Source organism: Rana temporaria, chromosome 2, assembly GCF_905171775.1.
Source record: "Rana temporaria chromosome 2, aRanTem1.1, whole genome shotgun sequence".
Lineage (NCBI taxonomy): Eukaryota > Metazoa > Chordata > Amphibia > Anura > Ranidae > Rana > Rana temporaria.
The window spans coordinates 504272140-504285707 of record NC_053490.1 but is presented as its reverse complement, the minus strand read 5'-3'; the positions used below and the strand labels follow the sequence as shown (position 1 = coordinate 504285707).

General features: G+C 42.6%; 1 protein-coding gene across 4 annotated transcripts in view; it reads right to left on the bottom strand.

Moving 5' to 3' along the window:
• LOC120927902 (interferon alpha/beta receptor 2-like) overlaps nucleotides 1-13259 on the bottom strand; it is an 80736-nt gene extending 67477 nt beyond the window's left edge. Inside the window, exon 1 of one of the 4 annotated variants that reach the window (XM_040338893.1) lies at nucleotides 13167-13259. The gene's annotated coding sequence lies outside the window, so the exon portion shown is untranslated. Of the gene's footprint in view, nucleotides 1-11721; nucleotides 11903-13166 lie in introns of those variants that run through there. The other 3 variants (XM_040338894.1, XM_040338895.1, XM_040338892.1) reach the window with 3 other exon arrangements.
• Between the last annotated feature and the right edge of the window lie 309 nt (nucleotides 13260-13568).

Below are 13568 nucleotides of genomic sequence, written 5' to 3'. Positions count from 1 at the left end.
TGAAGCGGCGATAACAGGAAGAAGCGACGAGGAGACATGGCGGCGGCGGTGGACGGGACGGAGGAGGACTTCGCTCGCAGGTAAGTGACACATAATGAGCTAGTGTGCATACTAGTTCATTATGCCTTTCTCTTGCAGGGTTTTAAAAAAAATAAAAAAAAGGGAAGGGTTTACTTCCTCTTTAAAGTGCACTTGTAGCCTTTTAGTAAATAACCCTCTTGGTTTAAACTGATGAATCTTCCTAATAGAGAACTAAATAACACCGTCTACATATAATGAATCTGTTGTACCAGAGTGCGCTTTTTTGGTGCCCATTACATTTTGGCAAGGCAACAGCATGCTACAGAAGCAGTGACAAAGACTTCCTTTGTCCCCGACCACAGAAAATGCTATCAAGAAACAAATTGAAATTTACTGTCTGCTGCACGGAGTCCTAGACATCAACAAGGGAGAGATCTTTAGTATGATCTAACTTGTCTGCAGGTCCTACTGAGGTGTGAGCCCCATCACCAGACAGAGATTTTTGAATTTAAAGAGGAGGTTCAGCCCATTTACGGACAATTAAAAGTCAGCAGCTACAAATACTGCAGCTGCTGATTTTAATATAAGGACACTTACCTGTCCAGGGAGCCCACGATGTCGGCACCGCAGTCGGTCTTCTGGTCGGCTGTCTGGTGCAGCCGCTGCCATTCCTGGTAAGAGAACCCAGCAGTGAAGCCTTTTGGCTTCACAACCTGTTCCCCACTGCACATGCGCGCTGTGCTTTCTAATTGGTCCAGCAGCAGAGGAAGGAGGGGGGGCCCGGTCTCCCGAAGAGTGGGGAATTGGTACCTGTCAAAAACAAAACTGACGTGGCAAATGTGGCACTGTGTGCTTCCACACACACCCGGGTAACAGCAGGGACTTTTTGTCCCCCATGTTATAATAAAAAAAAAAAAAAGCTTTACACATAAAACACATAAAATCCCCTCCCAAAAATGCTAAATATGTTTTAGACCCCCCTCGAGGCATCTACACATGAAAACGTTTTTTCTCTATACACATGTTACATGCTGTGCACACCGGAGTGAGAGCAATATTTCTAGCACCAGACTTCCTCCGTAACACAAAACTCATGACCTATAGAGGAATTATAAAGTGTCATCTGAAAAAAAAAAAAATAGGATACTGAAGTTTGTTGCCATTTCATAGGCGCACGCAAATTTTGGAGGGTGTAGCTTACGCATGTATTTGCAAATGTGTGCAGACTAAATCCATTTTAATGCATATTGTTAGACAGGTCAATTCGGTCGCTCGCAGGTAGGTCGGTAAGTTGAGCATTGAAATTTCTTTGGTTTTATTTAACCACCTGAGGCCCGTGCTATAGCCGAATGACGGCTACAGCGCGGACCTGAAAATCCAACAGGACATCAATTGACGTCCGCCCCTTTCCTCGTTTCCTCGCTGCGCACACGGGAGCGCAGCGAGGAAACTCTGTGCTGGCCGTGTCCCTTGGACACAGCCAATCACAGATCGCCGTGAACGGCCAATCAGAGTGGCCGTTTGGTAGGCGATCTGTGCGGCCAATGAGAGATGATCTCATATGTAAACATATGAGATCATTTCTCATTGCCGGCTCACACAATGACAGCGTCCTGTCTCTGGAGAGGAGACCGATCTGTGTCCCTTGTACATAGGGATCGGTCACCTCCCCAGTCACCCCCCTTCCCCCACAGTTAGAACACATTTAACCCGTTCCTCACTCCCTAGTGTTAACCCCTTCCCAGCCAGTCACATTTATACAGTAATTAGTGCAAATTTATAGCACTGATCACAGTATAAATGTGAATGGTGCCAAAAATGTGTCAAAAGTGTTCGATGTGTCCGCCATAATGTCGCAGTCCCAATAAAAATTACAGATCGCCGCCATTACTAGTAAAACAAATAAATAATAAAAAATAATAATTCTGTCCCCTATTTTGTAGCCGCTATAACTTTTGCACAAACCAGTCGCTTATTGCGATTTTTTTTTTTTTTACCAAAAATATGTAGAAGAATACGTATCGGCCTAGACTGAGAAAAAAAAATGTTTTTAAAAAAAAATAAAAATTGGGACATTTATTATAGCAACAAGTAAAAAATATTGTATTTTATTTAAAAATTGTCGTCCTTTTTTGTTTATAGCGCAAAAAATAAAAACCGCAGAGGTGATCAAATACCACCAAAAGAAAGCTCTACTTGTGGGGAAAAAAGGACGTCAATTTTGTTTGGGAGCCACGTCGCACGACCGCGCAAATTTTAGTTAAAGCGACGCAGTTCCGGAAGCTAAAATTTCACCAAGGCAGGAGGGTGGTATATGTGCCCAGTAAGCAAGTGGTTAAAAACCCTTTACAAGCACTTTTACCTACAGGTAAGCTTAGATTAAGGCTTACCTGTAGGTGCTCGAAATATCGCAAAAAGTACAAAACATTGCTTTCTTTTCAAAATTGTTGCTCTATTTTTGTTTATAGCGCAAAAAATAAAAAACCACAGAGGTGATCGAATACCACCAAAAGAAAGCTCTATTTGTGGGAAAAAAAGGACATCAATTTTGTTTGGGAGCCAGATCGCACGACCGTGCAATTGTCATTAAAAGCGTGACAGCGCTGAAAATTGGCCTGGGCAGGAAGGGGGTGAAAATGCCCAGTATTGAAGTGGTTACTTTATGCCTCATGTGCGCAAATGCTCATTTACATATTGTGCAGAACGAGAAAATACGTTTTCGCACACTTGCGCGAGTGTCCGTGAAATTGCGCAAACGCCTACACACGAAAATGCACATAAATATATACATGAAAAAAAAAAAAAAAATGTCTGAAAAAGTAGATGCTCAAACAGGATAATAATGTGCAAGAGGCCTTAGAAGTTACAAGACTGCTACATTATACTGCAGATGAGAAGGTTTAGCAGTTTATATTTACGAAAATAGTTACATTTCCATGTCCTGTGGGAGATCAGATATAGTGAATGCAGGGTCCAGGGTTTGTGTATGGGGGGAACCAATGCGCAAAACCAGCCTAACTGTAAATAATTTGTTTAAAATATCAACTAAAATCTAAAAGCAGCAGCCACTACTAAAATAGTGCTCACGCACCAAAGAACATGTAAAAGGGGGGGTAAATAGAGGCGCTTGCCAAAAATTGACTAAAATAACTAAAATACCAAACAACGCACAGCAACGTATGGATAGTATGATAAATCCAAAATATTGTTTCACTCCTTGTTTCCAATACCTTCAAAAGCATCTACATTGAGATGAATGAGGTGGAGATAGTGAAAATTAATAATCCAAAGAATTAAGATTATTGAAGATTATTTATTCACAAACATTGATGTTCATTTTTTATCACTCAGAATTTACACTGTGTTCTTTCTGGTCCTTCATACGGATCTATCACTGTTAAGTTATCACTGTTTTATGACACTATTGGATTGATATTAATGTGTTGACTATCAATTATTATTTTTAGTCTATTTTCTTTGGATTATTAATTTTCACTATCTCCACCTCATTCATCTCAATGTAGATGCTTTTGAAGGTATTGGAAACAAGGAGTGAAACAATATTTTGGATTTATCATACTATCCATACGTTGCTGTGCGTTGTTTGGTATTTTAGTTATTTTAGTCAATTTTTGGCAAGCGCCTCTATTTACCCCCCCTTTTAAAGGGTCCAGGGTTTAGTCTCCTCCCCCACAGTCCTTCATGTGAAAGTGTTACAAAATAACAGAACACTGTCCTAATGAATAAGAAACATCTGCTTTGCGAAAATACAATCACGTACTTTGGCTACTAAGACAAGAAATAAAAAGCAGAACGGGAACTTCCCATATGAGACAACAAAGTACATGGAAAGTCTACAGCAAACATTTCCAGATCTCATAGCCCCGCCCAGTATTATTGCTGTGTCCTGTGGATGCTGCATTCACACTGTTGTGTTATGTAAGCGTGTGTTATTAGTGTTGTATGGCAATGCAATGAATAGTGGATGCTTCTTTTTTGGTGCATTAGGATGACCATTAAAAAAAAAATGGCTGCCTTAACAGCTTCCATACCGGGCATTTTCACCCCCTTCCTGCCCAGGCCAATTTTCCGCTTTCAGCGCCATCACATTTTGAATGAGAATTGTGCGGTCATGCGACACTGTACCCAAATGGGCACTCGCATTGGGTCCCCAGTGATGCAGCGAGCACGCGCTCTCCTCACTGCAGGGAATCCCCGGACGTCATATGACATCCGCCCGGAGGGACGAAAGGTTCCTGCGGACGTCATATGACTATACGCCGGGCAGGAAGAGGTTAACCACTTAACGACCGCCGCACGACGATATACGTCGGCAGAATGGCACGGCTGGGCAGATCGACGTACCGGCACGACGTTTACATCTACCCAGCCGTGGGTCACGGGCACGGTCCGAAGCTCCGGGACCGCGAGACCCGATCGCCGCTGGGGTCCCGCGATCGCTCCCCGGAACTGAAGAACGGGGAGAGCCGCGTGTAAACACGGCTTCCCCGTGCTTCACTGTGGCGGCTGCATCGATCGTGTCATCCTCTTTATAGGGAGACACAATCGATGATGTCACTCCTACAGCCACACCCCCCTACAGTTGTAAACACACACTAGGTGAAACATAACCCCTTCAGCGCCCCCTGTGGTTAACTCCCAAACTGCAACTGTCATTTTCACAATAAACAATGCAATTTAAATGCATTTTTTGCTGTGAAAATGACAATGGTCCCAAAAATGTGTCAAAATTGTCCGAAGTGTCCGCCATAATGTCGCAGTCACGAAAAAAAAAAAAAAAACGCTGATCGCCGGCATTAGTAGTAAAAAAAAAAAAATTTATAAAAATGCAATAAAACTATCCCCTATTTTGTAAAAATATGTAGAAGAATACGTATCGGCCTAAACTGAGGATTTTTTATATATATATATATATATATATATATATATATATATATATATATATATATATATATATATATATATATATATATATTTTTTTTTGGGGGGATATTTATTATAGAAAAAAGTAAAAAATATTGCATTTTTTTTCAAAACTGTCGCTCTATTTTTGTTTATAGCGCAAAAAATAAAAACCACAGAGGTGATCAAATACCACCAAAAGAAAGCTCTATTTGTGGGACAAAAAGGACGCTAATTGTGTTTGGGAGCCACATCGCACGACCGCGCAATTGTCTGTTAAAGCGACGCAGTGCCGAATCACAAAACCTGGCCTGGGCATTTAGCTGCCTAAAGGTCCGGGGCTTAAGTGGTTAAAGAGGAACTCCAATTTTGTGGAACAAAAATAGCAAGTAAAAAAAAATAATATAACATAAACAGTTGCTACTCAAGTCATATTGTAATTGAATATTAATAAAAATTACATTTCCTTTCCAATCTACAGCTGCTGCGATTTTCTGTAGAATGCAATATGGCAACCTGGAGGCATTCCACATACAGAACTTCCCCGGAAATGTCATTTTCTGCTTGTGTGATTGGCTCGCTGAATTTCCTAGAAGTCTGCACTAAGATACAAATCAGAGTTTTGACATTTCCTTCAACATTTTTTTCCATCTAAAAAGGAATGCAGATCCTGCCAACTTTCCTCATTAGAAGCCTGCATGTGCAGCAGCTGATTGATAATGATAAAACCGCTCCCATACACATTCACGCTGCACATGGATACAAACAACCAAACGGCTATTTCTTTAAAATAACAAAAGATAAAAATCAGTAGTTTGTAAAAATCGTTGCAGTGTACATAAATCACCCAGAGGGGAACTTTTTTATTTTAACACAATGCATGTTAATGTGCATCTCTCCTGGACCTTGTCTTATTAACCACTTCCTTACTGGGCACGTATACCCCTTCCTGACCAGGTGAAATTTCAGCTTCTGGCACTGCGTCGCTTTAACTGACAATTGCGCGGTCGTGCGACATGGCTCCCAAACAAAATTGGCGTCCTTTTTCCCCCACAAATAGAGCTTTCTTTTGGTGGTATTTGATCAAATCCTTGCGGTTTTTATTTTTTGCGCTATAAACAAAAAAAGAGTGACAATTTTGAAAAAAAGGCAATATTTTTTACTATAATAAATAGCCAATTTTTAAAAAAAAAAAATAATAATATTTTTTTCTGAGTTTAGGCCGATACGTATTCTTTCTCCATATTTTTGGTAAAAAAAAAAAAATCGCAATAAGCGACTGGTTTGCGCAAAAGTTATAGTGCTTACAAAATAGGGGACAGAATTATTATTAATTTTTATTATTAATTTTTTTTACTAGTAATGGCGGCGATCTGCGAATTTTTATTGGGACTGCGACGTTATGGCCGACACATCGGACACTTTTGACACATTTTTGGCGCCATTCACATTTATACTGCGATCAGTGCTATAAAAATGCACCGATTACTGTATAAATGTGACTGGCAGTGAAGGGGTTAACACTAGGGGGGCATGGAAGGGGTTAAATGTATTCCCTGGGTGTGTTCTAACTGTGGGGGGAGGGGGGTGACTGGGGGAGGTGACCGATGCTGTGTGCCTATGTATGAAGGACACAGATCGGTCTCCTCTCTCCCCTGACAGGACGTGGATCTCTGTGTTTACACACACAGAGCTTCACGTCTTGTCCCTGTAACCGCCGATTGTGAGTGCCTGGCAGACATCGCGGCCGCCAGGCATGCGCATCGGTATCTCAGGAATGCGGCGGGCACGCGCGCGCCCTCTAGTGGCCTGGAAGAGCGGAGGACGCATATATGCGTCCTGTCAGAGATTTAGAACCACCCTGCGGCCGCACATATTCGGACGGCCGTCGGGAAGTGGTTAAAGCAGACCCTGCGGTAAAATGGTTCACTCAAATTGCACAGGCCCCTCCCACTTTAGAACTCACCTACTGTAAAGGCCTCATGTACACTGCTGCTGGTAAATGTTTACATGCCGCTAAACGCGGCATGTAAACGTGGCAAAACTGACGTTTTAAACATTGGTTACTATCTGTCAAGTTAAATCATTCAGGCAAAGTTGTAAAAACATCCTGTGTACATGAAGCCGAAGTAGGTATTAAATAGGGGTGCAAAGGATCAAAAAACTCACGGTTCGGATCGTTCCTCGGATCAGGAGTCACGGATCGGATAATTTTTTGGATTGGCAAAAAAAAAAAAATTCTCCCCCACTGTAATATACACAACCCCCCCCCCCCCCCGCTGTAATATACACATCTCCCCCCCACTGTAATATACACATCTCCCCCCCCCCCCGCTGTAATATACACATCTCCCCCCCACTGTAATATACACATCTCCCCCCCACTATTCACCCCCCCCACCAACTATAGTACCCCCACTGTGCAGACACCCCCCCTCCTCTCAGTACAGAGACCCCCCCTCCTCTCAGGGCTAGAGACCCCCCCCCCCCTCCTCTCAGGGCAAGAGACCCCCCCCTCCTCTCAGGGCAAGAAACCCCCCTCCTCTCAGGGCAAGAAACCCCCCCTCCTCTCAGGGCAAGAGACCCCCCCCCCCTCCTCTCAGGGCAGTACAGACACTCCCAGCGTGTGTCCCACGAGTGCAGGCTCCTCCTCTGTGGGTGTAAACAGAGGAGGGCCACCGCCGGGTGTACCAAGATGGCCGCGGCTCCGGAGCTAGGCCGAAGCCGCGGCCTTTCCTAATGTTATTCCTGCGGCTCCGGAGCTAGGCCAATTCAATTCATTAAAGTGTATTTTTTTTGTAATGCGTTTGAAAGATCTCTGCGCAAATACCGTGTGACATAAAATATTGCAACAACCGCTATTTTATTCCCTCGGGTCTCTGCTAAAAAAAATATATAATGTCTGGGGGTTCTAAGTGATTTTCTAGCAGAAAATACAGGATTTTTAATTGTAAGCAACAAGTGTCAGAAAAGATTGGGGCCCAGATTCACAAAGGACTTACGACGGCGTATCTCCACGTACGCCGTTGTAAGTCCGAATGTACGCCGTCGTATCTTTGCGACTGATTCATAGAATCAGATACGCCTCACTGTTGCGAAGATACAAGCGGCGTAAGTCTCCTATGCCGTCGTATCTTGGGGTGCATATTTACACTGGCCGCTAGGGGCGCTTCCGTATATTTCCGCGTCGAATATGAAAATGAGCTAGATAGCCGATTCACGAACGTATTTGCGCCCGGCGTATTAAAATACACTGTTTATGTAAGGCGTACGACCGGCATAACTTCACCCCTCATAAAAGCAGGGGTAAGTCATGTTAAGGTATCGACATCGGAACAGCGTCGTATTTTACGTCGTTTGCGTAAGTCGTACGTAAATGGGGATGGGCGTAGGTTACGTTCACGTCGACTAAGCATTAAGCCGGCGTAAGTTACGGAGAAAATTTGACATGATACTGAGCATGCGCGCGCATGTGCCGTTCGTTAGGCGCGTTATTTACGTGGGGTCACGATTCATTTTCATACAACACACACCTACCAGCCTACTTTGAAATACGCGGGCTTACGCCGGCCCATTTACGCTACGCCGCCGCAACTTACGGAGCAAGTGCTTTGTGAATACTGCACTTGCCTGTCTAAGTTGCGGCGGCGTAGCGCAAATAGGATACGCTACGCCTAACTAAAGATACGCCATTGTATCTGAATCTGGCCTTTAGTCTTTAAATGGTTAAACTGAGAACTTCTACTAGGAGTTCAGTTCATTGATGAGAAGCAACATTGTATCTCTTTTCTCAAAACTTGGCAGGCTGCCCAGAGACAAGTCACTCCACAGGAAACTTCAGGTGACTTGCAATGACTTCTGTATCATAGAAAGTCAATGCAAGTTGCGCTGAAGTAAATCTGCTTTTTTTTTTTTTTAAAACATTCGGGCGATGCCCATTAATTAAAAAGTGACAAAAATCAGCCAATATATCGGTCGACCTCTACTTGTTATCAGTATAAAAGACACCCGTCCACAACCTCAAACAGTCACACTCCAAACTCCACTATGGTGAAGACCAAAGAGCTGCCGAAGGACACCAGAAACAAAATTGTAGACCTGCACCAGGCTGGGAAGACTGAATCTGCAATAGGCAAGATATCAACTGTGGGAGCAATAATTTGAAAATGGAAGAAATACAAGACCACTGATAATCTCCCTCGATCTGGGGCTCCACGCAAGATCTCACCCCGTGGGGTCAAAGTGATCACAAGACCAGTAAGCAAAAATCCCAGAACCACACGGGGGAACCTAGTGAATGACCTGCAGAGAGCTGGGACCAACGTAACAAAGGCTACCATCAGTAACACACTACGCCGCCAGGGACTCAGATCCTGCAGTGTCAGGCGTGCCCCCCTGCTTAAGCCAGTACATGTCCGGGCCTGTCTGAGGTTTGCTAGAGAGCATTTGGATGATCCAGAAGAGGATTGGGAGAATGTCATATGGTCAGATGAAACCAAAGTAGAACTGTTTGGTAGAAACACAACTCGTCGTGTTTGGAGGAGAGAGAATGCTGAGTTGCAACCAAAGAACACCATACCTACTGTGAAGCATGGGGGGTGGCAACATCATGCTTTGGGGCTGTTTCTCTGCAAAGGGAACATGACGACTGATCCGTGTACATGAAAGAATGAATGGGGCCATGTATCGTGAGATTTTGAGTGCAAACCTCCTCCCATCAGCAAGGGTATTGAGAATGGAACATGGCTGGGTTTTTCAGCATGACAATGATCCCAAACACACTGCCCGGGCAACAAAGGAGGTCCTGGCGTGGCCTAGCCAGTCTCCAGATCTCAACCCCAAAGAAAACCTTTGGAGGGAGTTGAAAGTCTGTGTTGCCCAGCGACAGCCCCAAAACATCAATGCTCTAGAGGAGATCTGCATGGAGGAATGGGCCAACATGCCAGCAACAGTGTGTGACAACCTTGTGAAGACTTACAGAAAACGTTTGACCTCTGTCATTGCCAAAAAAGGATATATAACAAAGTATTGGGATGAACTTTTGATATTGACCAAATACTTATTTTCCACCATAATTTGCAAATAAAATTATTTCCAAATCAGACAATGTGATTGTCTGGATTTGTTTCCACATTTTGTCTCGCATAGTTGAGGTATACCTATGATGACAGTTACAGGCCTCTCTCATCTTTTTAAGTGGGAGAACTTGTACAATTGGTGGCTGACCAAATACTTTTTTGCCCCACGGTATATATGAATGTGAGTTAGTAACTTTAGATTGTAAGCTCCTTGCTGGGCAGGGACTGATGGGACTCTACAATATATATTTAAAGCAGGGCTCAACAAATCCCGGGCACCAGGTCGCCATGGCGACTAGAAATGGTGAGCTGGTGGTGAGCCGTTGGTATTACAAGTTATTACCACCAGATGTGTGAGCTGGCGCCATCTGGTGGTGGCCGTTGGTATTACAAGTTAAGCATTACAAGTTAAACAGCAATTCTAATGTCATTTTTCACTATTTTTCACTGCCATCTTCTTCCTTCTAATTAGAACCCCCAAACATTATATATATATTTTATCCTAACACCCTAGAGAATAAAATGGTGATCGTTGCAATACTTTGTCACGCCGTATTTGCGCAGCAGTCTTACAAGAGCACTTTCTTGGGAAAAAATTACACTTTTTTTAATTAAAAAATAAGACAACAGTAAAGTTATCCCCATTTTTTTAATATTATGAAAGATAATGTTACGCCGAGTAAATTGATACCCAACATGTCACGCTTCAAAATTACGTCCGCTCGTGGAATGGCTACAAAATTTTACCCTTTAAAATCTCCATAGGCGTCGTTTAAAAAATTCTACAGGTTGCATATTTTGAGTTACAGAGGAGGTTTAGGGCTAGAATTATTGCTCTCACTCTACCAATCGCGGCGACACCTCACATGTGTGGTTTGAACACCGTTTACATATGCGGGCGCTGCTCACGTATGTGTTCGCTTCTGCGCGCAAGCTCGTCGGGACGGGGCGCGTTTTCTGGCTCCTAACTTTTTTAGCTGGCTCCTAGATTCCAAGCAAATTTGTCAACCCCTGATTTAAAGCAGGGGTCTCAAAACCGATTGCCCTCCAGCTGTTACGAAACTACAAGTTCATGAGGCATTTCAAATCTGACAGTTACAAGCATGACTCCCACAGGCAGAGGCATGATGGGACTTGTAGTCTTGTAACAGCTGGAGGGCTGCCAGTTTGAGACCTCTGATGTAAAGCATTGCATGAATTGATGGTGCTATATAGGTACCTGTAATAAATAAATGAATCTTGGGGGGGGGGGGGGAGAATTCTCTCCCCCTGGAGATCTTGCACTTTAGAAAGAAGATCTCCCTGAAAGGGGCTGGTGACATAGCCTTCCCAGGATGCATCTGTTAAGGGGGGGTGGGGCTATGTCACCAGTGCCTAAAGCAGGGGTCTCAAACTGGCAGCCCTCCAGCTGTTGCAGAACTACAAGTCCCATGAGACATTGCAAGGCTGACTCCCACAGGGAGAGGTATGATGGGCTTTTGATGACAGAAAACAATTACTCCTGCGCACGAGCGGACTGTCAAACAATCAAAGGTCCAAAACAATACCGATAACACTGGCCTTGCTGCCCTTCATGGATGGGGATATCCTAGTAGCAAACAAGAAACAAACAAACAACAAAGGCGCACCAGCCTAGTGTATTACCGTTTGACAAATTTATTAAAATGTATTAAAATACAATATAAAAGGACCTACTCACAATTGTGGTAGAAAGATACGCAACAAGAAACTTATTCCATACAGGCTGCAGCATGTAGAACCTGAACCACGCTCCAAAGGGTCATGGAGGAAGTAAAGAGGGTCACTGCCGGCTGACGCGTTTCAAAGCATAAAGCCTCTTCATCAGAGCCCAGAGGTATGATGGGGCTTGTAGTTCCACAACAGCTGGCGGGCTGCCAGTTTGAGACTACTGTTCCTTTAAATTAGAATTTACAATTCAAGACATTTAGAAATTGGATGAAAGGTTTAGCACTGGGAAACACTTTTTTAAAGATAAAAAGTGCATTTTATATACAACTATATAGATCAGAGCAACATGAGGAGGAAAAGAGGGACAGAGGAACATTGTTGCAAATCAGGGACAGTCCCTCGAAATCAAGGACAGTTGGGAGCTATGAACACCCAGTATATATATATATACACACACACGCACTGTATATATATATATATATATAATATATATAGAACACCCAGCATACATATAATATATATAGAACACCCAGCATACATATAATATATATAGAACACCCAGCATACATATAATATATATAGAACACCCAGCATACATATAATATATATAGAACACCCAGCATACATATAATATATACAGAACACCCAGCATACATATAATATATATAGAACACCCAGCATACATATAATATATATAGAACACCCAGCATACATATAATATATATAGAACACCCAGCATACATATAATATATATAGAACACCCAGCATACATATAATATATATAGAACACCCAGCATACATATAATATATACAGAACACCCAGCATACATATAATATATATAGAACACCCAGCATACATATAATATATATAGAACACCCAGCATACATATAATATATATAGAACACCCAGCATACATATAATATATATAGAACACCCAGCATACATAGACTATATATAGAACACCCAGCATACATAGACTATATATATAGAACACCCAGCATACATATAATATATATAGAACACCCAGCATACATATAATATATATAGAACACCCAGCATACATATAATATATATAGAACACCCAGCATACATATAATATATATAGAACACCCAGCATACATATAATATATATAGAACACCCAGCATACATAGACTATATATAGAACACCCAGCATACATATAATATATATAGAACACCCAGCATACATATAATATATACAGAACACCCAGCATACATATAATATATATAGAACACCCAGCATACATATAATATATATAGAACACCCAGCATACATATAATATATATAGAACACCCAGCATACATAGACTATATATATAGAACACCCAGCATACATAGACTATATATATATATAGAACACTCAGCATACATATAATATACATAGAACGCCCAGCATACATAGACTATATATAGAACATACACAAAAGCACGTTACCTACACATCTCTCTCCTCCAGCTCCTATCTGTGTCATTTCCTGGAAGAACACAGGCTTGCTACGTGTCCCCGCCTCTCCCCTCCAGCTACAAGCCACCAGGCTCTCTGATTGGCGAAACAGCCATGAGTGACAAGCAAAGGGGAGGGAGTGCGTTCACTTGTCCCTGCCTCGTAGATCTCTTTCCCTTCCTCATGAGTCAGGGGCGGGTCACGTGGTTTCGCTTCAGTTTCCTCACAGCCTGGGCTGTACTCCGGATAAGGGGTGAAACCTGCTGTCTCCCCCCTCACACACTCCTCATAATAACAATGAATGACGAGTAACTGTCTGTGCTTCAGGTTACAGTATTAAAAGCCTAATAAAAAGGTGGTTTCCTACATCCCATAATAACTCTAAACAACCTG